This window comes from Triticum dicoccoides, chromosome 4A (assembly GCF_002162155.2).
Source record: "Triticum dicoccoides isolate Atlit2015 ecotype Zavitan chromosome 4A, WEW_v2.0, whole genome shotgun sequence".
NCBI lineage: Eukaryota > Viridiplantae > Streptophyta > Magnoliopsida > Poales > Poaceae > Triticum > Triticum dicoccoides.
In genome coordinates this window covers 250,113,704-250,125,840 of record NC_041386.1, presented here as the reverse complement: position 1 = coordinate 250,125,840, position 12,137 = coordinate 250,113,704, and positions in this window count along the sequence as shown.

Below are 12,137 nucleotides of genomic sequence, written 5' to 3'. Positions count from 1 at the left end.
GGCGCCCTATAAGGTGCCGGAGAAGAAGGCCAAGAAGAAGGCCAAGGGGGTCCGGAGTGCCTCCACTGCAAGGGAGATTCGGAGTGTTGTCCGAAGACAATACTCTCTCCTCTGCCGCCGAAGACGATGACGAGGATGATGAAGAAAGCACATATCCTCCTGATGGGCATAGGAAGAAGAGGGCGGCCTCCGCAACTCTAGAGGCGAAGGCACCCAAGAGGGGGAAGGGTCCTCCTGGGATAACTCTGCGTGGGACGTCGACAGCAGCCCGGAGCGATGCCCCCGAAACAAGCCTCTCGCCGCGTCGTAAGTACTAAAAACCCGCATACGTCCATACATCTGGCCTCTCTTGCTTCATGATATTAAGATGTTTAAATGATGCCATTGCAGTCCGGCCCACAACAGCTCCCAACGATCCTCATCAAGAGGTTGGTTGGATTCGAAGGCGATGGCCAACGAGTCACCGCTGGCCGCTCACTCTCCCACGGCCAAGGGCGATGACGAGGTGTTGTCCCAAAGGACCTTCCCAGGCCAGGGAGAGGTTTAGGAGGCCACCAGGGTGACAACTGAGGGTGGAACATAGGTTACCGGACACATGGGGGAGCAGACCCCCATAGCGACTGGGGATGGGGGCCTTGCTCAATTCGGCCCCCAGCCGAATATAAGTCCGGAGACCTATACGGCTACGAAATCCGGCGAGCAACCTCCTTCGGAAGAAGGGGGCGAGCCTATTCCACCGTTGACCTCTGTCCAACCGGAGTTATCGGATAATCTGCTGGAAATGCTACAAGGCGCTTCCATTGTGGATGGACACCGTATCCTTATGGGTACGGTGATTGAGAGGGTTCAGCCCGTCAAAAGCGGACTGACCGAAGCCTGCCTGACAGGCTTTGAGGTAAGGGACGCAGAAGGAAACGTCCTAATATAGACAGTAGCCCCCGAGACACTGTCTGGAGTTCGGAAAGAAGAGCCGGACAGAGGATCAATTTATATTCACAGGAGACTAACTAAATGTCTTATACAAATAAGCTGGCGTCGTTGCTGGCCGCGACCTCACACACTGCCGAAGTCTCTGAATTAAAGCAGAGACTAGAGCGGGCCGAGCAGGAGCTCGGCCAAGCGAGGAAGCACCTAGAAGACAAGCAAGGTATGTAATGACTTGCTGTATATTAGCAAAGAATAAATGATGTGTATTGACCATGGTGCCATGATATGTGTAGGAGCGGTAACCGAGGTTGAGGTCCTTAAACAGACCCTGGCCGAGGCTAAGGAGAGAGTTGTCAAGGAAAAACCGCCCGTGAGAAGCACAAGGCCAGGCTTGATGGGGTCCGGCAAGAGATCCAGGATGCAGTCAAGAAAAGCGAATCCTTGGAGCGCGACGTTTCGGCTGGAGAGACCGAACTCGCTAAGGCCCGCCCAAGCACGGAAGAGGCCCGGGTTGAGGCCCAGGGCGTCCTCCAGGAGATCCAGGAGGCAAAGAAAATCGCGGCGGGTAAGGCATTTAGTATGCAAAGCAAGTATGTGAAGAAGAATTATTTATTACTAACCCGGATTCGGAGTTCTCCAGGGGCGTTTGCAGATCTGCCGCGTAGTGCATCTGATGCTGCGGAGTTCTTCCGAGCCGAGGAAGGGAGCTCAACGGAGAAGCTATTCTGGTCGCAATATCTTGCGCCAGAACATCAAGTGCCCTTTAACGATCAACTAAAACAGCTGGTCGAGCTGCATAGGGTGACTGAACTGGCCATGAAGGATTTAATAATCCAGCTGTGGCCTTCCGAAGCAATGCCCGGCAGCTACTTCGGGCTCGTGAAGCGGCTGGTGAATGCCTGCCCTCGGCTGGACATCGTCAAGCGGTCGGTCTGCATTGAGGGCGCGCTCATGGCCTTCACCCGCATCAAGGCGTGGTGGGCGAAGATGGACGCCATCAAGCTTACGACCGAGGGACCGCCAGAGGGCAAGGAGCACCACACGCCCGAGCGGTATTTTGGAGACATCCTGGAGGGGTCTCGTATTGTGGCAACGCAATGTGCGCAAGACATTGTTTTCGAATGAATACATTTATGTTGTCTCTGCCTTGTATGATGAAACAAAGTCGTTATGTAATATAATGTTTGTTATTTAAAAATTTCACCTCATGTGCGGCCGTGTTGTGTGATATCTAAGAGTGGGCTAGTCGTTGGCTTCTGCCCACACGTAGGTAGTACGGGGGTGTTCGGGGTGTAATCTAAACACTCTTGATCCAATTGTTTGGTCCTTGAAGGAGGTGTTTAGCGCGACGAACCAGGCAATTGGACTATGTGGCTTTAGGACCCTCACTTAGCCATAGGAGTTTGACAATAAAAGATAGGCACAACCCCTAGTATCCGAACTAGGATGCTGTAAACACCTGATCGGGTAAGTACCGATCCCTCGCGTAATGCGGACAAAATCTCTAAGGATTTGAGACCTCCGAAGAGCTGACCAGCTCTCGCCGCATCATGACAGTCAGTTTTCGGCTTTCTCTACTGATGTGCTCATCCGGGTAAACCAGGGCACAATCGTAGTAGTGCTCCCTTTACTACCCTAGCCGATAAAGCGGAATGTAAGGTAGCAAGCACAGGAGCCAGGCAACCCAACTACTGACCAAAGACATGATTCGGAGCCAATGCATATAGTGCTAAATTCGGGGTGCCGACCTATACTGTAAAAAGTGTTCGGACTTTGTTGCCATGTTGTGGGGCGCTATGAAGCCCCTAGCAAATTGAAATGTACAAGAGTGTATGGGTGCTATTTGATAAAGTAATCACAAAAGAAAAAGAAGAAAAGGTAGTAAGCTAGAGCCATAAAAATTGAGCCGCAAACTGTTTCCATTATAATTCCATTGGTGCGTTAAAGCGCATTTATACAAGTAGTGCAATAAGCAAAAGGCTATTTAATATGCCTTAACCAAGGGAGATCTGCGCGTGGGTCCTGAAAACGGGTAGAGGGATCGTTAAAGAAACCACCTGAAATTTCCCCAGTGCGTGCATGCTTCTTGCCGTCTTGGTGTATTTATCCTTCGAAAAGGACCGATGGTCAGGACGTCAGGGGAGGCCTGTGGAAAAGAAACCTGAAAGGAGAAAGAAGAAACAGTGAAAGTGCGTGTGTCCGGGGGCGGTCGAGCCGTATTATGGATCACAAGCTAGTTATGCCTCCATCCATGCCAACGGTATTTTGAGTGCGTAGTTATGTACGCGCGGTACAATTGCTGCCACTTGATCAGGACTGGGACGGAGGCCGAATTGCTAGTCGAGATCTTGACGAGCCAAGCCGTCCTGCTACAGAATAGTCCGGACACTCTTGACAGTGTCCGGGAGCTCGGCCGCCGAATTAAGGTTCTGCTTGAAAAGGCCGCTCTGTACTGCTGCTAAGGCAGCAGTGTGCTCCTCGGTGCGGAGGGAGCGTTCCGTGTTTCCATTGACTGTTATGACGCCGCATGGTCTGGGCATCTTGAGCTTGAGATAAGCGTAGTGTGGCACCACGTTGAATCGAGCAAATGCGGTTCGTTCAAGCAGTGCATGATAGCCACTGTGAAAGGGAACGATATCAAAGATCCAAAGATCCGAAGACAACCTCTATTGTGATTGAGCCTGTACAATGGGCTTCTACACCTGGTATGAATCCTTTAAAGGTAGTCTTTGTGGGCTTGATCCGTGATGGGTTAACGCCCATTTTGCGCACTGTATCCTGATAGAGCAGGTTGAGGTTGTTGCCACCCTCCATCAGGACTCGCGTTAGGTGGATCCCATCAATTATTGGGTCCAGGACAAGTGCAGCTGAACCGCCATGACGGATACTGGTCGGATGGTCTCGACGATCGAAAGTGATTAGGCATGATGAACATGGAGTAAATTTTGGGGCGACTGGCTCTATCGCATAGACGCCCCTGAGCGCGCGCTTGCGCTCCCTCTTGGGGATGTGGGTAGCGTATATCATGTTCACTGTTTCGACCTGAGGGTGAAACTTCTTCTGTCCCCCTGTGTTCAGTGGCCGGGGCTCCTCGTCGTCGTCCTCTCTTTGCGATCCCTTCTCCTTGCTTTCGGCATTTAACTTGCTGGCCTGTTTAAAAACCCAACAATCTCCGTTGGTATGATTGGGTGGTTTGTTTGGGGTGCCATGGATCTGGCACGGACGATCGAGTATGCAGTCCAAGCTGGATGAGCCCGAATTGTTCTTTTTGAACGGCTTCTTCCACTGACCGGGCTTAGAGCCACTGAATCCGGCATTGACCGTCGTATCATTGGTATTGTCATTGTTGTTTCAACGCTTGTGTCTGTTGCGTCGGGACTTGTCATTGCTATTTCTGGCTTCGAAGGTGCCGGCGTTGTCTGCATTGTTTTTGCTACGGGCCAGCCAACTATCTTCACCCGCACAAAAGCAGGTCATGAGTGCCGTAAGGGCTACCATGGAATTCGGTTTTTCTTGGCCGAGGTGGCGGGCGAGCCATTCATTGCGGATACTATGTTTAAAGGCCGCTAGGGCTTCGGCATCCGGACAGTCGACGATCTGGTTCTTTTTGGTTAGAAACCTAGTCCAGAATTTCCTGGCTGACTCTCCGGGCTATTGAACTATATGGCTTAAGTCATCGGCATCTGGTGGCAGGACATATGTACCTTGGAAGTTATCACGGAAGGTGTCTTCCAAATCCTCCTAGCTGCCAATAGAGTTTTCGGGCAGACTATTTAACCAGTGCCGAGCTGGACCTTTGAGTTTTAACACGAGGTATTTGATGGCATGGAGGTCATCTCCGCGGGCCATATGGATATGGTGAAGAAAATCCTCAATCCACACCGCGGCATCAGTTGTTCCATCGTATGATTCAATATTCATGAGTTTAAACCCTTTTGGGAATTCATGCTCCATTACTTCGTCAGTGAAGCAAAGAGGGTGTGCGGCGCCTCTATATCAGGCCACATCACGTCGTAGCTCCTATGGAGTCCGTCTACGGTTTTAGGCCTGCGCATGACTTGGTTTGTTATGCTTGGCTTGATAGGCGTCGTCGTGCGTCGAGGCACGCCCGTAGATCGATCTGGCCGGGCCTGTTTTGTTCTTCAGGCCCTGTCGGAGATCATACGTGTATCCCTGAACAATTTTGTCTCTGCCTTTACGGTGAGGTAAGGCGGGCTGGTGTTCGGCATGTGTTGCTGCTTTGTCCCAACCACGTGGTGGTTGGTCAGCCGCATTGTGTACTGACAGCCTGGGCTCCAACGCCTCGTCATCGAATTGAGGTAGCAATTTGCGCTTCGGGTAACTTTTGAATGGTCACGTGAGGCCGTGCTCCTCGGCTGCCAGGACATCAGTCCATCTATCATTGAGCAGATCTTGATCAACTTGAAGCTGCTGCTGTTTCTTTTTCAGGCTCCTTACAGTGGCTATTAGCTGGCGCTTGAAGCGCTCCTATTTGATAGGTTCCTCAGGCACGATAAAATCCTCGGTGCCGAGGATTGCCTCGTCCTTGGAGAGCGTAAGATAATTACTATCCTTCGAGTCTTCGTGCGTGGCCTGTTTACCAGGGCTAACTTGCCCATCTTCCCGTTCACCCTGTTCGGAAGTTGGCTGAGTGGGGTCTTCATTGTCTTCGGCACCATCCGGAGTGTTGTCTTCTCCTGTGCCGGTGTTGCTGTCTTTGCTGCGGCATGACTTAGAGCGGCGCCGCTGATGCCGGCGCTTTAGTTGTATCTCGGGAGGTTTATGCTCAACCGGATCTTCCTTGTTATTGTCGTTATTCTCTTTTGGTGCATCCACCATTTATATGTCATATGAGGAAGTGGTCATCCATTGTCCGGTAAACGGCAGGTTTTGCGCCTCTTCTTCTTTGCATCGTCGTCCATACCGTCGATGTCATCGAGCCGTAATCGAGCGTGTCGGTTAAGTCTTCGACAGTGGCTATGAAGTGGGCGGTGGGTGGGAAACAAAATTCTCCATCATCAGCCTCCAGCTCGAACCAGATATAATTTGGCTGTGAGCCCCCCTCCCCCCCCGCTAAGGATAGTGCTCTTAACGAGTTTAACACGTCGCCCAAAGGCGAGTGCCGAAAGATGTCCGCGGAGCTGAATTGGACGATCGATGACCGATCAAGCTCGACGTATGCAGACGCACAAGGTTCGGGACCTGTAGCCGGAGACGAGTCCATGGTTCCGGTGACACAGTTGTCACTTGAAGTTAGATCTGTGTGCGGCTCCAACACCGCTGAGTCTGCGGCTTCCGCGGCGGGGTTGAGCTTCCCATCTTCGGATGGCGCGATCTGCTCCGGATCAGGGCCAGAGCAGCTACAGGCACTATCTCCTGCGTATGGACCGATGACAGATTTATGTCGTGTTCATCATGATGGTAGGGAGCGGCTGCCGTGGTCTTGAATACGTCGAAGATCAAGTCTCGACGGATATCCGTGATGTAGTTCAAGCTTCCGAATCTGACCTGATGGCCAAGGGCGTAGCTTTTGATCTGCTCCAGATGGCCAAGCAATTTGGCCCGCAGTGCGAAGCCGCCGAACATGAAGATCTGTCCGAGGAGGAAGACTTCCCCTTGGACAGCGTCATTGTAGATGATTGAAGGAGCCATCAAACCTTTTGACGATGGCACAGTGGAACTCTCAATGAAAGCAGCAATGTCGGTGTCAAAACCGGCGGATCTCGGGTAGGGCGTCCAGAACTGTGCGTCTAAGGTCGATGGTAACAGGAGACAGGGGACACAATGTTTACCCAGGTTCGGGCCCTCTCTATGGAGGTAATACCCTACTTCCTTCTTGATTGATCTTGATGAATATGAGTATTACAAGAGTTGATCCACCACGAGATCATAATTACTAAACCCTAAAGTCTAGTTTGTCTGACTATGATTATCAGGATATATGTCTATGGACCTAGCCCTCCAGTTTATATAGACACTGGAGGGATCTAGGGTTACATAAGGTCGGTTATAGAGAAACGAATTTTCATATCCGGACGCCAAGCTTGCCTTCCACGCCAAGGAGAGTCCCATCCGGACACGGGTAGAGTCTTCGGTCTTTGTATCTTCACGGCCCATCAGTACGGCCCATGTCCAATAGGTATGACGCCCGAGGACCTCTTAGTCCAAGACTCCCTCATATGTGGAGAAGGAGAAGCAGAGGAGAGCTGCAGATGGTGCGAACAAGGGTGCCAAATTTGTCAAAGCCAGGCAGCCTGCTTTGCAGAAGAAGAGACCGATTTTTGTTGCTGAGGAAGGTGGTACTCCTCGGCGGAGTCCATGTGTTGCTTGCATGAACAAGAATCTTGGAAAGAGAACTGCTAGAGCTGGAGCAAAGGATCCTCAGCGTAAGAGACCACATGTCAGTGAAGGTCCCAACTCTGACGATGATGACTTTGTGCTTATTGATTTTGCGAGGGATGCTCAGACTGGTAGACAGAAATACTGTGGTTCATATAAGAGTCAACCCAAGCGTCCTCGTGATGATGGTGATTAAGATGTTGGTGCTGACTCTGCTGGGGAGACGGATGTTGTTCCAAACGTTTGTTGAAGTGAACATCATTTGTTTCCTTCATTTTTTATTCTATCTGTGTTTTTTATTTATCTCTTTTTATGGCTAATCTTCTAATGTGGACTGCATTTCCCTTTACACAGAGGAAGAAGTCTAGTAAGAGCAATGCAGCTGAAGATGATGCTGAGGGAGATGATGCTCAATTTAACAAGATCGTATGTTTGTCGCTCCCCACTGTTTGCAAAGCTACTGCTTTATTGAAAGTAGCACACTGTAGTAATGTTCGGGATGCTGGATTCCATGTTGTCTTTGAACTGACAGTAAATAAAAATGTGTCACGCATTCTTGTGTGCTATCTGATGGGAGTGATTGACCCTGCCACAATGATAATGGACTTTGGGAATGGCAGGGCTCTTCGAATCAATTGTGATGCGGTTCATCACATTTTTGATTTACCTATGGGAAGTCCCACTGCACCAATGCCTGCAACCAGCGGCAATGATGACTCATTGACTGCCCTCAAGGATGAGCTTGGCTTTGACCGTTCAAAAAGTATAGGTGTCGAGGACTTGCTTCAGAAGCTGGAGGTGTTGGTGCAGGAAGATGACCATGTGACGGTTGATCTTTCTGTCAAGGTGTTCTTCCTGATACTTTAACAGAATTTGTTGTTCCCTGGGCCTACAGTTCATTTGGGCAGGGTTGTTGCCATGGTTGAGAACATGGATTATATTTCTATGGTGCAAATGGGACCTTTGTTAGCTTGTTCTTGATGAGCTACAGGTAGCTGTTGTAAGGTGGCAGACAGAAGTCAGCAAGCATAATTGTGTAGAGGGTTGTGCCATTGTCCCCTTGATTATGTATCTTGATTGCTTGAAGCTTCGCAAATTTTCAGTTATGCACACGTTGACGCCACGCACGTCATACCTGACGACCAAGGACCTGATGAAGTTATACAACGAGGATATGCTTGTCAAGGGAAAGATTTATTTGGAATCTTATAAATTTGGGAAGCTGCCGTTTAGTGCATCTGAGTTTTTAAGATCAGAGTTTTTCTTAAAGTGCATTCATTATAAATCAGAACTATCTAGTATTCACATGTGTACTTATGTTCCCTTTTTGTCCTTTTTAGTGGAAGGCGTCAGGTGATATTGTGTACAACCATGCTGCTGTAGTGGAATGTGGCGGCTCTGATGCGGGGCCTAGAACTCATGCTAGGTTTTATGAGCCTATCTATAGCCAGCTTCCTGCCTGTGATGATGAGGTGCCGCCTGCTCGTGGTTTCACGACTCATCAGATGTTTGATAATATAAGCTCTCCTAAACAGACATTTGTTGGCGGCAAAAAACACGAGGAGATTAATGAGATACTTCTGAAGGTTTTGAAGTTAACTAAAGATTTGCCAACCTCTAGTGACAGGTCGAGGACAGTTGCTGGTTTTTTCCCTGCTGGCCATGGCCCACAAGATGAAGATATTGTTTCTGCTCACAATTTTGATTGTGGCATGGTTCAAAGTCTGATGATTGCAGTGACGAATATTAGATCTTCGTATGGTCAGTTCAAACATTCAGAGGAAGAAAAGTGTGCTCGGTATGAGAAGGATGCTAAGCACATTTTGGATGAAATGAACCGTCAGGATGCTGGCGTCGGCGCTGATAATGTACATTCTAGGTTTTTTGTTGTTTTGAGCCTCTTTCGTGTATTATATAGACTGCTCCTGACTTTTTTTGTCATAGGATGGAGTGGAATCTTCTGGTGTCCATGTATCCAGGGACGATGGAATTGGTCAGGTACAAGTACTTCTGCCATGCCTGTTCTGCCATGTGCCTCTCTTCTTGAACTTGCATTTTTTTCTTTCCGTTTTATTGTATTTTTTGTGTACCTCACGATTTTTAAAATGTTTACTACTTGTGCATAGTTGAAGTTTTTCTTTTCTTTTTTGGTCATTACCATCTTATTTTCATTTTGGTTTGTTCTATGCCCGTAGACTGGAGTTGCTGCTTGTGATGTGCACAAAGATTCCTACAATGACTATGAGAAGGATGGGGACTTGGCTAATGCATCGTCCCCTCCGGATGTTGTAGCTAATAAGGTTTAGTGGAATTAATTTTTCTGTTAGTGGGTTGTAATCTAATATTTTGTTGTTGTTGTTGTTGTTATAAGCTTGATTTACGCTGTTCTATTCACTCATGTGCATTTTCATTTACATGTGTGAGCTTCAGTCTTTGACAGAAGTGGACTGCATTTTTTTGCATATGTGGGCTGCAGTGTTTGACAAGTGAACTGCAGTTATTCTACATATATGGACTGCAGTTCTTTGACATGTGTTGGCTGAAGTGTTCGACAGAAGTGAACTGCAGTTATTCTTCATATATGGACTCTAGCCTTTGACATAAGTGAAGTGTGTATTGTTGTGTTAATTAACCCCTCGCTCATTTATGCCATTGTGTCTTTTGAAAACTTTTTACAGCCTGGAGATGAAAAACGTAGAAGTTCATGTTGATGTGAACCAGGGGGATTGTGCTATTGCTGTTGGTGGTAGTGTTGACGCTTTTGTATCGGTTGCCATCGACAGTTCAGAACCTTCCATAGCTCAGGAGTCCCACGATATTGTTTCCCCTAGTTGGCACAAAGATCCTGATGTTGGAATTGAAAAGCCATTGGAGAATGTTGTTCCTGCTGGTAGAGTTGCTGCTTCTCCTGTTTGTCTGACGCCTAATGATGTTCCTGATGTATTCAGAGTGGAGCCTCCTGCAGCTGAGGTATCCAAGGATGTTGCGGTTGACCAGACTGTCGTAAGCCTAGATAATTTGATGTTGCTATAGTAGGGCAGTCCAGTGAGGCTGTGGTGGTTTCGTCGCAACCTAGCCAAGTAAATGTTTTGGTCAGCTATGAAGAACAACATCATGAAGACTCTGGCATTGACGGCAAGATTTTTGTTTCGAAAAGTGAAGTAGAAGTTTTTCTCATTCAATTTTTTTAGTTACTATGGTAGCTGCATTAGATGTTTAATGATAAGTGAAACTTCATCTTTTGTTGGTGGTTTTCAAAGTAGCTAGCAGAATTTCCTTATATTAATATTGAACTTCATTTTTTGGATAAGTGAACTTCACCTTTTTTATTATAGATGACGAACTTCCTGTTGTGACACCGTCGAGCACTGATCCAGCTCGTCTAAAAAGATACAATGAGTTGTACAGTGCTGTTACGAGGACTCGGAAGGACAAAAAGAAGTATGGCTTTTTTAAAATTGTTTTGTTCATATGTATTTTCTAATTTCAGTCTTTGCCCTTTCTCGTTCTTGTTATTTTTGTAGTATCTTATGTTTCGGTTTTTCATAAAAAATTCAGGGAGTTGATTGCTTTTAAAACTGGGATGGTTGATATTACCATTCGCAAAGTTGGTCAATCCTTTTGGGATGAAGACATGCTCACTACAGCCCTTGTAGATCTTGGGGTATCTTTGCTGGTAGATAAGTTTAAGGGATCTCCGACGATGGTTGTCTCGTACCATATTTGTGTAAGCATGCATAATTTTTTTTTGTTTTTTCATTTTCTTTTCTGATTTCGTTTGATGACGTGTTTGCTTGAGCACTATTGCTTTGTTTGGTTTTGTTTTGAGAAACAAGTATTTGGCATGATGGTACTGTAGGTAGGAGTGTGAAATTGATGTTCTCTTCAAAATCCGAGGAGCGTGTTGATAAAAAAGATATGGTGATTAATGTTTTTATGTGTTGAAGACCATTTTTTGTGTGTTGGTTTTATAGTGTTCTTTTTCTTGTACTTGTAATTCTTTTATTTATTTATTACTTCCAACAGTTCCTGTTTGCAACATTTGATCCACCGGAGACGAGGGATGGCGTTGGTCATTATTGCGTAGTTGCCTTGAATTTAAAGGAAAGGCGGTCGGAATTTCTTGAATCGCTCAATAAACCTGGCAACTCTGATGCAAATAGGATTTTAGGAGGATGGCTAAAAATATCAAGCGTGCATGGAAAGAAGGTAGCTCAAGTTCTAATGAGCCATTAAATCCTCCTACACTTGATGGATTTGTGTTGAAACATGTATTCTCCCATTTCAGCCAAATGGGTATGTTCCTTGTAGCCCCTGTCTACCATACTACTCAACTTTTCTTTTTATATTTCATTATGTGAAACTGATGTTTTTTGTTCTTTTATTGCAGGCATGATTGTGGATTCTATATGTTTCAATTCTTGCAGATTTGGGATGGTGTTCGAGTTGCTAAGTTTGGAGTGGAGCACATTGGCTACATCAGAAAGGCATGCTCTATAGTTGGCTCACATCACCAAAGTGTTGTGTTGAGTTATTGTCACTTTTAATTTTTGCAGATAAAGGTTTGTTTTAGTGAACTTATTTTATTTCTCTTACTTTTTTATCTACTTCTTGCTTACACTTCTTAAGGTCTTTTTTTACTAGTGTGTTTAGTAAGATGTGTGATTTACAATGGATGGCTATATATTTTGTTGTGTAAGTGAGCTGCATTTGTTGTAGACAAGTAAGCGTCTTTGTTGTAGACAAGTAAGCTGCATTATTCTAGACAAATGAGCTGCATTGTTCTGTATAAGTGGGCTGCATTGTTCTGGACAAGTGGGCTGCATTGTTCTAGACAAGTGGGATGCATTTTCTTCTTTAGTAAACTGCAT